General features: G+C 46.3%; 1 protein-coding gene and 1 long non-coding RNA gene across 5 annotated transcripts in view; one reads left to right on the top strand and one right to left on the bottom strand.

Annotated features, from left to right (window-relative positions):
• The window catches only part of COQ8A (coenzyme Q8A), a 48,147-nt gene extending 43,659 nt beyond the window's left edge, over positions 1-4,488 (bottom strand). The window contains exon 1 of one of the 3 annotated variants that reach the window (XM_064446393.1): positions 4,359-4,488. The gene's annotated coding sequence lies outside the window, so the exon portion shown is untranslated. Of the gene's footprint in view, positions 1-4,263; positions 4,286-4,358 lie in introns of those variants that run through there. The other 2 variants (XM_064446394.1, XM_064446395.1) reach the window with 2 other exon arrangements.
• A 152-nt stretch (positions 4,489-4,640) lies between these two features.
• Positions 4,641-14,614, top strand: LOC135312833 (uncharacterized). 2 transcript variants are annotated; one of them, XR_010372456.1, is made up of 3 exons: positions 4,641-4,727; positions 5,242-5,324; positions 14,553-14,614. It is a non-coding gene; the product is annotated as an uncharacterized LOC135312833 (long non-coding RNA). The 2 variants fall into 2 exon arrangements; XR_010372455.1 differs by lacking the exon at positions 14,553-14,614 and adding an exon at positions 7,605-7,934.
• The last annotated feature ends 278 nt before the right edge of the window (positions 14,615-14,892 follow it).

Below are 14,892 nucleotides of genomic sequence, written 5' to 3'. Positions count from 1 at the left end.
AGGAAAAATAGCATGCAAGAAGAGGACCATGGGGGTGGGCAGAATGACTACTTCAAGAAGACATAAATTGATCTCTGTGCTGAAGGTGAGCATGGTCTAGCCAAACCTACAGCTCCTGCATTACAGCTCTGCCACAGTCCTCAAACAAGTTATCTGTGTCAGTTCCTACTCACCACACTTAAGTACTTTTGACAGTAGGATAAATAAGAGTAAATGAGCTCTATAATTCACATAACTTACTACTAAACCTAACCGCAAGCTCTCATAGATGATACAGAATCTGTAATCTATAATTATGTATGCTCTCTCTGTATAAATTTTATGAAATCATATTTTGTACAACATAGAATAAACATTGGTTTTTCCAAACTAGAAGAGCCGAAGTTTTAAGCAACTTAGATAGGTGCCTTTGAAAAATCCCAAATGTCCCAGAGCGACTTCTGAATGACCATGCTCCACAAAGCTTTCCTATGCAACATAAAATACTAGGCTTACCAATTTTAGAAGAGTTCTCTAAAAGAAACACTTGATCCACTTGCAGCTTACCACCCAGTCGTTCTCACTTCCATCTGTTGCCCAGTCCCAATTATTCTCTTGATTATCACTTTGACCATATCAAACTAAGATGAGGATATAATATTCCCAAATGGCACAATTCAGGCAGCAGAAGAGCCATGACATTTCAGAATACTACATCAAGCCCTTTTACAGTACATTTGTTCAGTGCATCCAGAAAAACCAAGGTGTGCAACTGGTTAAAAAGGAGACATTAACAGCAATGAAAGGGGCTACATATAGATCTAATCTACACAGAAAACCAGGAAAAACTGCAGAGGCAAAACAAACACAGTACTAAGTGGAAGCTATCACCTACACAACACAAAACAGCTCTAGGACCACCTAGACCACAAGCAAATCATCTTTCATGATGTCTCTTCATAAAGAATTTACATAGTCTTTAAGAAGAAAGACACAGCCTCATGCAGTTTCCAGAAAAAAAACACCCACCTATACTTTAAACAAGTCTGCACACATATGCAGAGTTAAGCGGACATATGCATTTATAGTTTCTAGAAGGTAACTCCACAGATTGACAGCTAAGGTTTTCAGAGCAACTGGTGTTATTTCCTATGCTGCGAGAAGCACATAGAACACTTCAGATACTGAATAACTGGGAATTTAACATGCCTCATTTAGCTCTGCACCTCTACTGACTGAGAAAACACAAAAGCCGTTAAAATAAAGTGCAGAAGCACAACCGTGTAAAGACAGGGCAAAACTTTTGTATCCTGTTATTTCTTTGTCACCAACTCAGTTTGGTTTAATTTTGCTATCTGCTGGGGAGGGGTGGGGGAAACTTGTTTTGGATAACAAAAAACAAGTGGCATCTAAAAAAAAATTAGACAGCATCTAAAGATAGGCACGTGTCAAAATTAAATGAGCTTTCACTGCTGGGTGGGAAAGCAGACACTGACTCAACCCCCTCCCTTACTGTGCTTTACTATTAGCTTGCATTTTGGCTCCATGTGCAAATAACTTATTTCTTCTTCAGGTACTGAAGGAAAGCACACAGTCATGGAACAGGCTGCATGTTTTATAAAACAAGCTGAAAGAGAAGCTACTCTTCTCCTAGAGATGCTCCATCCCAGAATACACAGCTCAATAAGCCAGAAAGCCTCCTCTTCCAGGCTGCTTTCTTAAAGAGTTTTAGAGGGAGAAAACCAGGAGACCTACATACACAGACAGGAGATAGGTTAGCCAAATTCTGCTTCTGACTTGCTACCTCCATCCTAAACTGGACTGTTCACCTATAAGTACAAGTAGATTTAAGGAATAAGAGAAATGCTTATTCATGCATCAAGCTGAGTCCCGAGATGCGTTCAGCAAGACAGCTGGATCAAGCAAGCTATACCATGCACACTGACACACAAGGTAAAAGACCACAAGACACACCATCCCTAGCATCCTTGTTAAAACAGTCAAAAGAAACCCCCCACACACAAGAAAAGCAAACAAATCTTTACATACCAAAAAAAGCTCTGTAACCAACCAACCAGTTTAACATAAAGGAAATTAAAAAGCAGGAATTCAGCTACTGTCTCTCATCCCCCTCAGTTTCTAGAAAAACAATACAGCCTGACAAACAGGGCGTGAAACAACAGACCACCACTTGCCTGTAAAAGGACTATGGGAGGACCAGAAGCAAAAAAAAGTTCTGTTCTTGCTGCATGGATGCAATATGAGCTATTATTAACCTGCTCTAAATATCACAAATGAAATAATGAGAGCTGGATTGCATAGCACAAAATTCTCCTTGACAGCAACGAAACAAGGTGATCAACACTCAGACAGTAAACATGCAAGGGAATTCTCCCCATCATCTGACCTTTTCTTCTACTTATCACACCACTTTATTTTTAAAAGGGAGACACTGCCAAAGCACAGCAGGTCACCTATTCCCCCCCCCTTGAGTAAGACCTGACAACATACAACTGTTTATTCTAAGCATATCTTATTCAAGGTTACCAAGGTCATCGCTAACTAAGAGCAAAGAAAAAACATTTACAAAATACAGAAGTAAGTCTCCTGGTCTAAAAGCAAGCAGACTGGCAAGCACATGAACTGCAGCTAAACTTTTCATTCTGATGATACATGAAGAAGAGGCAAGTTCTTCTTACATAACAGAGAAAGGCAAGGCCACCAAATATCTGTTTAAATGCCGATCTGCTTTCAGCCTTTAACTCGGAGCAATTTCTGAATCCTTTCATTAGTCTTTTACTGAGCTACTACTTACTACTGACTTTGGCCAGTATCTTTCTGCAGCCAGTGCTAACACTTATTTTGCATATGCTTAAAGAATACACCCCAGTTCAGTGAAGCAACCTAATTTAATGACAAGCAACTCGGGAACTAAACTTTAGAAGTCCTTAGGTTAGTTCTTTTTAGAAAAATAATATTCTAGGTTATTGAAAGATAATCTTTTATAGCCTCTCACTTTTTTTTTTTTACCTAACACTAAATAGAAGAGTTTGCTGCATTTCTACTAAGAGTAGCTTTCCAACTTCTTTTTTCTTCATAAAGCTGAGTACCAAGTTTGTATTGCCATTGCATGGCGGGAATGCAGAGAAGTTCCCCACCTGCATTCCTGATGGGTGGGACATGAGTGCGTGTGGGTATCAGAAAAGCGTTATTTCATAACAAATACAGTTCTGCAGAAATTAGGACGGTCAGTTAACTATGAAAGCAACATTATACAAGCCAAGCTTTTACATCTGTAGTTATTTATAGGTAGTTTGCTCAGTGCCTATTTAAAACTAAGTGCCTCCCCAGTAATTCCCGTTTACTTTGTTACAAAAGCTCTACAAGCCTGTCAGCTTGTGAAAAGTAAGATCTATTTCCTCAGGCGCTTTATCGACGAAGGGTCTCATAAGGCTTCTTTCCCCGTTTCGGCTACGGGCAAGCTCAAAAAGCCAACAGATTTATTTTACTTCCACCTTCAGCCAGGCGCACAGAACGGTCCCAGGGTGAGAGCGAAGCCAGGTTCCAACCCAGAGCAGCCTGGAAGGGCAGCACATGCCCGCAGCACAGGGCAAGACTCTGCATTTTCTTCCGCCGTGTCCGTGCCAAGACGGATAACCTACTGGGTGGAAAAGTGGATTCCCCACCCCTTCTCTTAAGCAATTTTAGGTTTAATATATAGGATATCCCGCGCGGCTGCTTGAGCGAGCAGGGCGCGCCCGTCCCCGCTCCGGCGGGCGGGATTGCTGAGGGCAGACCCCCGCCTCCCCCGCGCACGGGCGTCGGGACACAGGCAGGTCCCCAGCTCCCCGTCGCCGCCCCGAGCCGAGGGGCTGCAGCCGCCGCCGGCGGCAGCGACACGGCCGGGCCCAGCCGCTGCACAAGGCCCCGATCGCCCGGGGCTCGCCTCGGGCGACCGGGCGCGGTTACGGGCGCGCCCCGCGCCGCTTGGACACTCGCCGGGGCAGCTGCAGCCCCGCTGACCGGCTCCCGGCCCCGCAGGGCCGCTCTCGGCGGCGGTTCGGCGCGGCCCCACCGCTCACCTCCCGCGACTCCAGGAGGTACGGCCTCCCCCTGCTGCCGCCCCGGCAAGGGCACGGAGAAGGCCGCGGCACCGGCTGCCTCCCGGCCAGGTCCGACCCCACGGGGCTCGGGCAGCCGCCGCCATTGCCCGCCAGACCCCGCACACGTCCCCCCCCCCGCCGGGGACTGTCGCAAGGCACCGCACTACTGGGGACCCCGCACCTCCTTCTCGCTTCCGGCGCTGCGGCCGCTCCCCGACACACAGATCAGTGCAGCCTAATCGCTGCCCGCCTTAGCTTAGCTACAGCGGCGCTCACCTGGCTGCTCTGCTCCGCTCGGCTCGGCTCGGCTCGGCTCAGGCGCCGCCGCCCGGGCCCGCGCGCTTGTTTACCGCCCCGGCCGCCCCCGGCCCATGCCCGGCCTCACGCCCCGCCCCCTCGGCACTCCCATTGGCTTCTCCGCCGGCCCCGCCCCCTACCTCGGCGTGAACCGCCGCCGAGGTGCGTGCCGAGCCCGTGCGCTCCGCGCCCCCGCCAATGGCAGGAGGGCTAGGGTGGGGTGCCGGCCAATGAGGGGCGGGGAGGGGCTGGGACGGCGCGCGTGGCGGCAGCAGGGGGACGTGAGGCCCGTGAGGTCCGTGCGGCGGCGGCTGCCGCCGCCGTTGGGCGGGGGGTGCGAGGCGTGAGGTGCGTGTGCTGCGGGCGGGAAGGGTGGGGGGAGGAAGAAGGCGGGGGGACCTGCTGCCTCCTCCTGCCAGCCGCGGGGCGGCCCCCTCCGCGCCGCGGGGGCTCCCGTAACGAGTGGGGACTGGGATATCAGTCAGAGGTGGCGGCCTCTCGCCGGGCCCGGGGAGGTCGGTCCCCTGGCGGGGCCGGGCGGCGCTCGTACCCCGCGCCTCAGGAGGGCCCCGGGGGCGGCGGGTGTCGCGGCTCAGGCGGCCCCACCAGCCCTCCGGCGGCGTCCGGGTGCGCGGAGGGAGGCACGGGAGACCCGTGCCTGGCAGGCTCCGGGCACTGCCAAGCCACCGGAGCAACTCCATTTTGTGGCGCTCCGTGTCCGAGGCACCTCCGTACGTGGATGCCAGTGCGATTATTTTCAAAGCATTGGCTTAAAATCGCGTTTGATCCGTCTTACGCACGCGTCGGAAATGGCACGCTCGTATACATGTTGGAAATAAAACTAGCGCGTCGTTTTCTACAGGTTGATTCCAGCGGTGCGGCGTCTCACGGACGCTGCAAGGGGCTTACAGTAACAGCGAGCTCTGTGCTCTTCTGGATGTTCTGGTAAGCGCCTGTCGCTGTCAGCAACTTTTCTGTCCGAAAAATAATAATACATTCTTTATGGTACATTTGCCACACGGCTGCATTAGTGCAGAAGTATATTTGGGTGAGGTTTGGAGACTAAATATTTCACTTCTTAAAACAAACAGGATTCATAATCTCCTCTAGCCCTAGCGTAACTTATGGGAGTGACCAACAGACAGCCCCAAGCTTCGATTTCAGCATTGTCAATTGCTTGCTTTGGCCAACATTTTCAGCTTGAATCGAGCGCTTAAATCCACACTGAAGGACCTATATCAAAGTTTGTCGGAGTTGTGGGTGCCAAGGATTTGTGAAAAGGAAACTGGATAAATAGTCTGCAGTAAGTGTGTTTAGGGGTTTAACTCTACACAGCCAGCCTGCTTGTGCCAAATTTCCCCCCCCATCTGTAGAAGAGGATAATTATATCCTGTATCTCTAGCTGCTCACACCAAAGGTTGTTTGGCTGGTGTTTATGAATACACAAAATATTGTTCAAATATTACATAAATTCCTTCATGTTTGTGGTTTTTTTTTAATAAAAAGATATGCTTGCCACCCAAGCCCCACTCAGCTTCCCAGGTAAGGCATGAGAAGGTCTCTGCTAGAGAGCTACAAGTAAATTTAGCAAAACTCATCACCCAGAGATTATCTGGATTGGAAGCGAGCTTCAGTCATTACTAGAAAGGCTAGATTTGAACTTGAAAGGTTAAAAAAATAATTCCCTGGGGAAGGCATATTACTGACATAATTGCTCTATGTGCAGGCTGTGCATAGACACAATATATCTGAAGTGGAAAGGCCAAACATAACACTTTCACGTTTGAGAATGGGATAGAGACTAGATGTGTTAGGTGATGCAAAAATATGGCTACAATAAGATCCCAGCCTTGAAAAGTTCTGTCCGAAAAATGCTTAGTAGTCTTAAATTAAATGCTGACGCTTCCAGAAATGCATATGAATTAACTGTTCTGTTCGTGGTTGATTCCATACCATTGTCTCTAAAGGAAAGATCACCTTTACCCTCATCTGGAAAGAGATGTGTGTCAGATGTCTTTTCTAAAGACGCTCTTTTATCTGTTCCTGTACAGAATTTGGATGTTAGTTCTAAGTTTCTGTGTAACGTCACTTTGCTTGCGTCAGCTTGGCATTAATTGTGAAATATGTCTTACTCACTGTGCTGAGCACGGAGAACTGCATGGGTTTCTGCATGAGCACACTGTCTTTGAGATGTAGGCAGAACAAGCATGTTATCCCATGCAGCTCTCCCCATCTTTCAAAGACAGGCCTGGCTGGTTCCCTTTATTCCCACGCAGTAAACCATTGGGTATTTCTGCAGCTGCTGTTCGATTTGCATCACACCTTCTGTTGCCAGGCTTTTTGCAGCCTTAAAAGACCCCTTGAACTTGAGCACAAGGCTAGCTTTTTCTATACTTAGACTAAAGAGAGAAGTATCTTGTTTTCCCACCCAATTTGGAATGCAAAGAGGTAGGATTGAAAGGTGGATTGAAGCTGCTGGGAGCGGATAGTTTATGTCCTTGTTTGTTACTTTCTAGTTCTTGAGGGGAAATAGGGGCAGGACACCTAGGACTCAGAATCTGGAATCCAGAGGCTAACTTTTGTGGGGATGGTTGCCCAAATGTACCCACAGTCCTAAATAAAAAGTCTAACATGGTGTATGTAAAACACGGGGAGAATTGTTCCACAGCAGAAGCCATGCAATATCTCCCTATAAACTGGAGAAAAATGGTCAAATTGAAAAAATACTGTCAGTATTTGGGATTGGTTTAGTGCTACCGATTATGAGATTTACAGCCCAGAACTCTGGAAAAAGTAAGGGGCAGAGTGCTGTTCTTCAAAAATAGACCAGGGAGTCATCCTTTTCTTCAGAAAGCCTACTGGTGGTTTACATAACAACCTTGCGGTTGGCGGTTCCCACGGGCTTTGGGAGGTCCAAATTCAAGTTCCATCTCTGTCTGTGAAGACTTACAGCACTCCACCCTCACATCAGGACCCTAATTTTTAGGCATGCTCTTGCCTTCTCCCCTCTCCAGCATTATCCATATTCTTACTGTTTATTATTTTGCTCTACATAATGGGAAAGCTCAGCAAGAGGAAAGAAGAACAGAGCACTCCTCCACCCCTTCCAAATCTCAGACAAATTTAGATGTGACAGCAGAATGAGGTTGTTGCATGTTAAAAGTTTTCACTTGTGTGTCTAAATCCCATGTAATTTTTGTGCTGTATGCCTGCATTCTTTTGCAGATCTGTGCAGTGCAGATCTGAATTTACAGAGTAAGCCAGAGCAGTCCTGTGAAAAACCAAGTTCCCAGATTTTGGGGACTCTTGATTGTCTTCAAGAACAAGAAGTGTACATGATTAAGAAATTGGCCACAACACATCTTTGGTACTACAGCTGTTATTTGTTTCTCACATGTTGTTCAGTAGTGTTATTCAGTCACATTTCAACATACTTGCTGCCTTATCCAGAAACGTGAGCGTTTCTGGCAAGAATTTTACACCTGTGAGGATCATGTAAATCAATCTTTTATTAGATTATAATAAAAGTGTGATAAATTTGATCATAGTAATATACATTACAGATATAAATGCTATTATGATACAGCTATCCTTATAATATATAAGTATAATAAAAATTATAATAAATTTAAATTATAACTAACAATGAGTCACACTTTCCCAGAACCTTCTCTCTACTGACGTTAGAATGGTTTGTTGAAGATCATTTAATTCTCCAAATATCCTGTTTTTGCAAGTCAGAGGGAGGTCAGTACCTTGCCCGAGGTCAGTACCTTGCCCAAGGTCAGTGGGAAAGCTTGATGTAGCAGCTGGAAGTCCTGACTCCACAGCAGATGCTTTAGCTGTGCCATCATATCTTCACCTCGTATTGCTTGTTGATATTTACATAACGAAAGTCTTAATGATGCAATTTCATGAGGTGCATGAACAGCTCTGCTGCGGGTCTGGGGTAGAAGCAGCAAGAAGGGCACCGGGAAGAGCGAGTCCAGGGCTCTTAGACTGTGACTTCCAGCAGGATCGCTGTCAGCCTTTGGGTGGGGTTGCTTTCCTCCTCCTGTTGGCTGTTTTCTGAGAGGTGTCTGTCGCTCACCACCTAGCAGCTCGCCACTTACCGGCTGCCAGGGAACACCCAAGAAAAGCTTTGGCAGTTCTGATGCTGACTGCTTTGAAGAACCTGGTGAAAGCTGGCTTCTTTAAAGCCTTGTACAAAGTGGGCCGAGTTCCCAGAGAGGAACACGGAGAGGAACAGGCCAGAGTGGCTAAACTTCTACGAACAAAAAAAGTTAGAGAGCCAGAGCCTGGAAGGATCTCTGGGCCCTGCAGTAAGAAGGGCTCCATTGCAACAGGAAATTAGTAGGTAGACAACTAACCTGCAGAAAAAAAGAGCTAATGGAGTCTCAATTAAGCAGCTTTTGGTCATGTCATTAGGTTGACAAGTATCCAGGCTACTCAGAGAACACTCAGAAATTCTCTTGCATGGGACAGGCCCAAGCTGTTTCTCCAACCACAATAAAATATACGTCACCATCCTTCTCCCGTGTTCACACAGCTAACCACAAAGCAAACGCTGCTCTGGAAATGCTTCCATCTGTTCTCCTTCTCCAAGCAACCACTGACTCTCAGATAAGCTACCCCTTGAGGAATTTTGCCTTGTGTTCACTCATGTTCTTTAGAAGGTAATTTCTTCAGGGTAGGAGAGGAATGTCTTATCTGACTACATAGATTTATGATGTTCCATCAACATATTATAATAATATAGGGATGATGAACTGGAACAGCTCAAGGAGAAGTCACTGGACAGGTGGCTTGGTTTTAGTAGTTAACTTGTAGGTATTTCAAAACTTTGGCAGGTTTCGGTGACGCTGTTTGTACCATATGTTATTTACATGGCTTTATGGCCAAGAATGAGAGCAACAGCCTTGTAAAGAAATGAGATCTCTCTGACTCAGTCAGTGGTAGATGCACGTCCAGTATCATCATAGTCCAAATGATGAGCTATTTTTGTAACACTTAGGACTTCTCTGATACCTGAACTGTGTATTTTCATCCCAAAGCGCTCGGGCGTTCTTCGCACTTCTCCTCCCTATCTCCCCTTGCTGCAAAGGGAAGGAGACAAGGCTCTATTTCATTTAGTCAGTGAGCACTTTATTTTTAAGATGATTTAGTGCTGTAGGAAGGAGCCAGTGCAGTAGTTCTCAAGACAAACGTTTTCTGTCCAAGAGGAAGACACAGTGCAGGGAGCAGGATGGGTGTTTCAGGGTTTCCTCTCCCAATTTGCTGCTGGGCCTCCCATTGAGCAGCCTTGCTCCACGCAGCTGGAGAGAGCAGGGAACACCAGTGGGGCTGCTGGACGGCCTCGAGCCCCCTGGCTGGGAGGAGGTGGATGTTCTGTGGAGGGGAAAGGACTGCTGAAGGGCTGCCTTGTCTCCTAGTTGAAAAAAAGGAGGGGGAAGAAGACACAAAAACCTTTACTTTGCTGCCTAGGCTTTGCCTTGCTGAGAAAGCAACCTTCACAGGTGCCTCTCCATGCCCCTGCTCACACCACTCCCCCATTCTGTGTCGCCCAGAGAGGGGCCATTTTGAGGAAGGAAAGGTGAAGGGTGTCAAACTGTGGAGGTGATTTATTATCTCTGTGGGTCTGCAGGGAAGAGACCAGCACAGGCCTGGAGGCCAGTGTTGGTAGCAAAGTGTAAGACTCGAGCATTTCTTGTCTGCTGCTATTATCAATCCAGAACAGACTGCCATGGCTATTGACAGGGTATTTGTGGCTCATGACTATACAGTAATGAACTGTTAACAGGAGGTGGGCCCATCAATGCTGGGATTATCGCTAATAATTATTTGGGGATAAAGCAGCAAGTCTATTTTTCAGGCATCTTAGAGGTACCCACCTGGATTTCTCTTCTCAGGGATTTGATGCAAATCACAGCCTCATTATCTTTCACCAGGGTTTGCCCCTACCCTCCTTGCACACATGCTCAGCAGGCTGGAAAACATGATTTTCTCTCCCACTGGGGGAAAAGAAGCATTGCAAATATGTTCCCACAAACTGGAAATTTACATATAGGTAGATGGATTTTTTTCTCTCTTTAGGTTATGAAGGAAAACAAAACTAGGGTGTTACTCTCTAGATGAGGTGGTGACAAGCCACAACAAGCCCAAACTACAAACATGTTCATCGCTGACAGAGGATTGCCAGAAAGTTGTGCAGCATGCCACGCATATGGCACCACACCATGCTCTGCTGTGGCTCGTGCCACCCACTGCTCCCTCCAAACTTTGCCACTTGGGTGCCGAGCGGATACCGGCTGCTTTGGGAAATTGGAGACAGGCCCATGGGGGTGGAGTAGGTTGAGAGAAGGACAGTGCCAGGTGGTGAGGCTGCAGATAGAAGCACTAAATGGAAGAAAGTGATACCAGTCCTTGTCTTTGGATAGTGTGGGGCAGTGTAGGGCAAGGACAGGCACCTTGCCCCTGCCACCTTAGCAGTTAACATAGTAAAACATTCACAATATCACGCTTGCCTGTTCAAATTCTGTTGCACAACAGTGCTTTTTAGAGGTATTGAGCAAAGCCATTTTGGGTTTGATGAAGTTGGAAAGAGTGCAGCAGTCTGATTAGCAGTTGTGTGCCTCAAGTATACAGTATTTCTGTGACACTTGGTTAAACATTATTAAGTCTGTAATTCTTCTTTATCTCTGGGCTAGACAGGTCGGTCGTTTCTGCTCATTGTAAATTGCATTTGTTTGCATAGTTTGGTGAGTGCTTTACCCTCTCCTCTTGCCACCTGATAGATTACATGTACCTCAATCGATCCTGCACAGGCATAGTGGAAAGTAGTTCTTTGTAGCTTCCAGCCAGGATTCCCTTTACAGATGATAACTAGCGAAGCCATTCACCCCCAGGTAAACTTGGCAAATTAATTTTGAAGCCAAGCAAGTGGAAGCCAGTCCTTTGCCTGCATTTAGCCACTCTAAAGAGCCTTTTACGATGAACAGAAGGATTATCTGGAACAGTTTGCGCAGAGTTGTTCTAAACAGGAAGGCAAGCTGGAGCCAGGGAGTATGGGAAGAAGAGTGCTATTTCTGAACACTTTACGGGAACTAAGAATGAACACTAGTCATCAGAGGTTGCTCTGCTGGCTAATGGCAGAGCATGTTGCCAAACTGAGCCATTGCCCCCAGCTTTTGGCATGGCATTGCCATGTGTCACATAGCTGAAGAGCAGTGAGCCAGTGAGCCACTTTGTCCTAACGTGGAATCATCCCCAAGACAACGTGTTTGCTTTCACTGCCCTGAGAGCTGGTCCTTGTTCTGGCTCTGGGCGTCTTGCTTCACTGTTCCAACATGAAGCAAAGTGTGGGAGTAAGACAGGGAAAGCTGTAGGGTTTTTCTGAGTGCCTGTGTGGCAAACGGAGAAGCTCACAAGCTCCATCCACTTGCCTGAAGGTGATTCATAGATGGTCTGGAAAATGTACTTCTAGCAGTCAGTCTAGGGGGAAAGCAGAATCATTGCTACCTTTGGATGCTGACTGACCCTTTTTCTGCTTTGCTGCGGCTATCGATCCAATTCCTGAGGTCAGCTGAGAAGGACTGCATAATCTGACCTCTAGTATCTACACCTGTGTCTGCATACCTGGAGTGGGAGATCGATTGGTGGCAGAATATCCTGACACGTATCTGTGTGCGGCTAAGAGGGAGACGCCAGCAGTTAATACAAGCCTCTGGAAGGAATGACTGATCAAGAGATGGTCCAGACAGCCAGGTTAAGCCCTTCATTTGACCCTAAACAAATTATTCAGCTCCTATCTGTGAAATAGGGCTAATGGCATTCTTCTGTTCTGTTGTGCTCTTGAAGCCTGACTCCTAAAGAAGTGCTTGGGAATCCTCAGTGGAATCACAGGAGAGTGATTTCAACACGCTCTGTAGCTGTGCATAGGGAAAAGAGCTTGCCTTCAGGCACAGCGGTGCCAAGAACCAGCAGTGCAGGTTCACTCTCCCATCAACTCCCAGATGCTTCCAAGAAGATTTCTAGCCTGGAGGAGCCCAAGGTGGGAACACAGATTGTCCCTTTCCTACAGCAATACCGCTAGATACAGTATCTAATGACAAAGCCTAGGCAGTGACTACATCCTGTGCCATCCACTCTGTGGACTTTCACAACTTTAGTTTAACTGGTGGTCTGCTTTCAAAGCGTAGGAAACGTGGTTCCTTTCTTGGAAGACGGATGTTCTCCCTTTCTCTGCAGCAGTGCTCCAGTTTCACGATGGCACTGAAATGCATGCACACACACAATGGTAGCCAGGAAGGTGACCTAACCCTTTACATGCTAAGTGCCTTTCATATTGCTTCATGTCCCCTGCTATCCCTCATTTTCCCATCCTGTTTAAGTCTTTAAAGCTATAGCTGCACTATCGTAACAGGCAGCACCCCATTCCTGTCTTGTAGATCTAAGCCATGCCTCAGATATGTTTCAGTTTTTCTAATATATTATTCCCTAGGCTGACTGGCCACAGGCTCTATAGCCAAATGCATTTGCTGGATTTCTATTCCCCGTTAGTTTTCTGCACAAGCCAGAGTTTGAATTGGAAGCATGATGAGTTGTCTGAAATCATTCAGAGTATTTGCCATTTCAGTTCTTAGCTTGCCCACCCAAATCGCATAGGGATAGAAATCAGATTTTTTTTTCCCCTTAGTAAAGAAGAAAGTCAGATGGTTTTCATGCCTCTTGGAAACTGCACGTATCACTGCTGGAAGACTAACTATTAGCACAATATTTGGAGAACAAAAATAGCTCAAATTTTAACTTCCTGGAATATTACAAAGGCCGTATTTGGAGAGGGCATCTGTTGCCTGGCATGATGAAGGGTTAAGAAGTTCCTGTTGGAATAGTTGTTAACACTACTGGCATTTTATTGCTACTGACTCTTGATATATCAAAGCTGTGGATAGGTAGCTTTAAAAGTAATCCTGAATACCTACCTTCAGCTCCAGAGATCTTGCTCGCCTTACACCAGTTTTGAAGGAAGACTCAGGTTCTTTCATAAATAGATCCAGCTCTACCAAGTCAGGGACAATCGTAATTGCTTACATTTAGCTTTGTAAAGATTGAGTACGGTACATTGTAAGTTAAAAGGTTGGATCAGTTTTCCATACTTGCTCTCACACTCTTTCTACATTGTTTCTACTCTGCTTAAATGCAAGTTAGCTGTGGTCATACTCAAATGTTATACTGGGGTGATCAAGGTCTCCCTGAAATAGAAATCAATGATGTAGGATAAAAAAGGAATAATGCTTTTCCTACTCTGCCCTCTTCTGATTCTTCAGGCCCTGCAAGGCAGTTCAGGAGCGCCAGGCTTCACAGCATTTATTTCTGCACAGACCTAATCCTCAGTTGGCCTTGAGAGCTGTCACTTAGTTCAGGGTGTATTTGATAGGACTCAAACAGTTCCCAGTTTTGGAAGACTTCCATTCCAGCTACTTGGCCCTGTACCTGTCTCAGGTTTCTATATCAAGGAGTTTAGCTAGTTCCACTTCAAAGTCTCTATTTATTTATATCTTTTTAATACTGAGCCATAAATAGTGCTGAGCACAGCCACCTCCCATATTGTGCTCTTGGGCACCTGTCAAACAAATGTGTCACACGAAGGAGAAGATAACAGTTCATATTCACTTAACTCCTTGAGTGCCCAGGGCAAATGTCTTGAATTTAGGAAGAAGTAGGTGATAGCAAACCTCCAGCAAAAGGAAGATGTAAAAGGAAGGATGGTGACTTGTGTGATCACGTTTGATTCCCTGATCTGATGCGGGCAGATCTTTCTTATGTAACTAAGCTTAAACATAGCATTTACGCTCTTAGTCTTGCTCTCTTTCGCATTTGTAGAATGGGAACAGCTCACATCACTTTACCTTACTTGGGGCAGGGGAAACAAGGATAAATTTAATGAGGGGTGCAACAGTGTGTTAGGGGGCATATGAATAGTGTGGTAGGAAAAGTTCTGACAAAGATACCATATTTGTCCAGGCTGCTTTCTTACAAAGCAATTAAATTCAAGAAAACTAGATAACCCCTGATCTGCCTGACAGCACAAACAACACAATCTAGCTAGACCCTCAATTCCCCAGTGCTGAGAGCTGGAATGACAGCACTGTACTCTTCGCCCCCCCCCCCCAGATTAGCAAGACCTGCTGGGACAGAACAGGAGACTGCAAGTGAGAGGAGGAATGACAAAGCTGTAAGTATAATTATTCCTTTGCTTCTTGAAGATGCTCAGAAGAAAATCTAATTTAGAGATGTCTGGAGGAGCCCTGACTTATGCTTGGGGTTTGTAGGACTGAAACTACTTTTTAAAATGCTTTTTAAAAAATAAAAACAATAGGGGAGGACCCAGACAAAATGGAGCGTGAAATGTAACCACAGCATCTCACCCAGAGCTGCAGTGCTGAACATTGAAATCAGCTGGTTTTAAATGGATTCTGATACAGTGTGAGCTCATTCTCACTCAAAGCCTCTC

This window comes from Phalacrocorax carbo, chromosome 3 (genome assembly GCF_963921805.1).
Source record: "Phalacrocorax carbo chromosome 3, bPhaCar2.1, whole genome shotgun sequence".
Classification (NCBI taxonomy): domain Eukaryota; kingdom Metazoa; phylum Chordata; class Aves; order Suliformes; family Phalacrocoracidae; genus Phalacrocorax; species Phalacrocorax carbo.
This window is presented reverse-complemented; position numbering and strand designations above follow the sequence as displayed.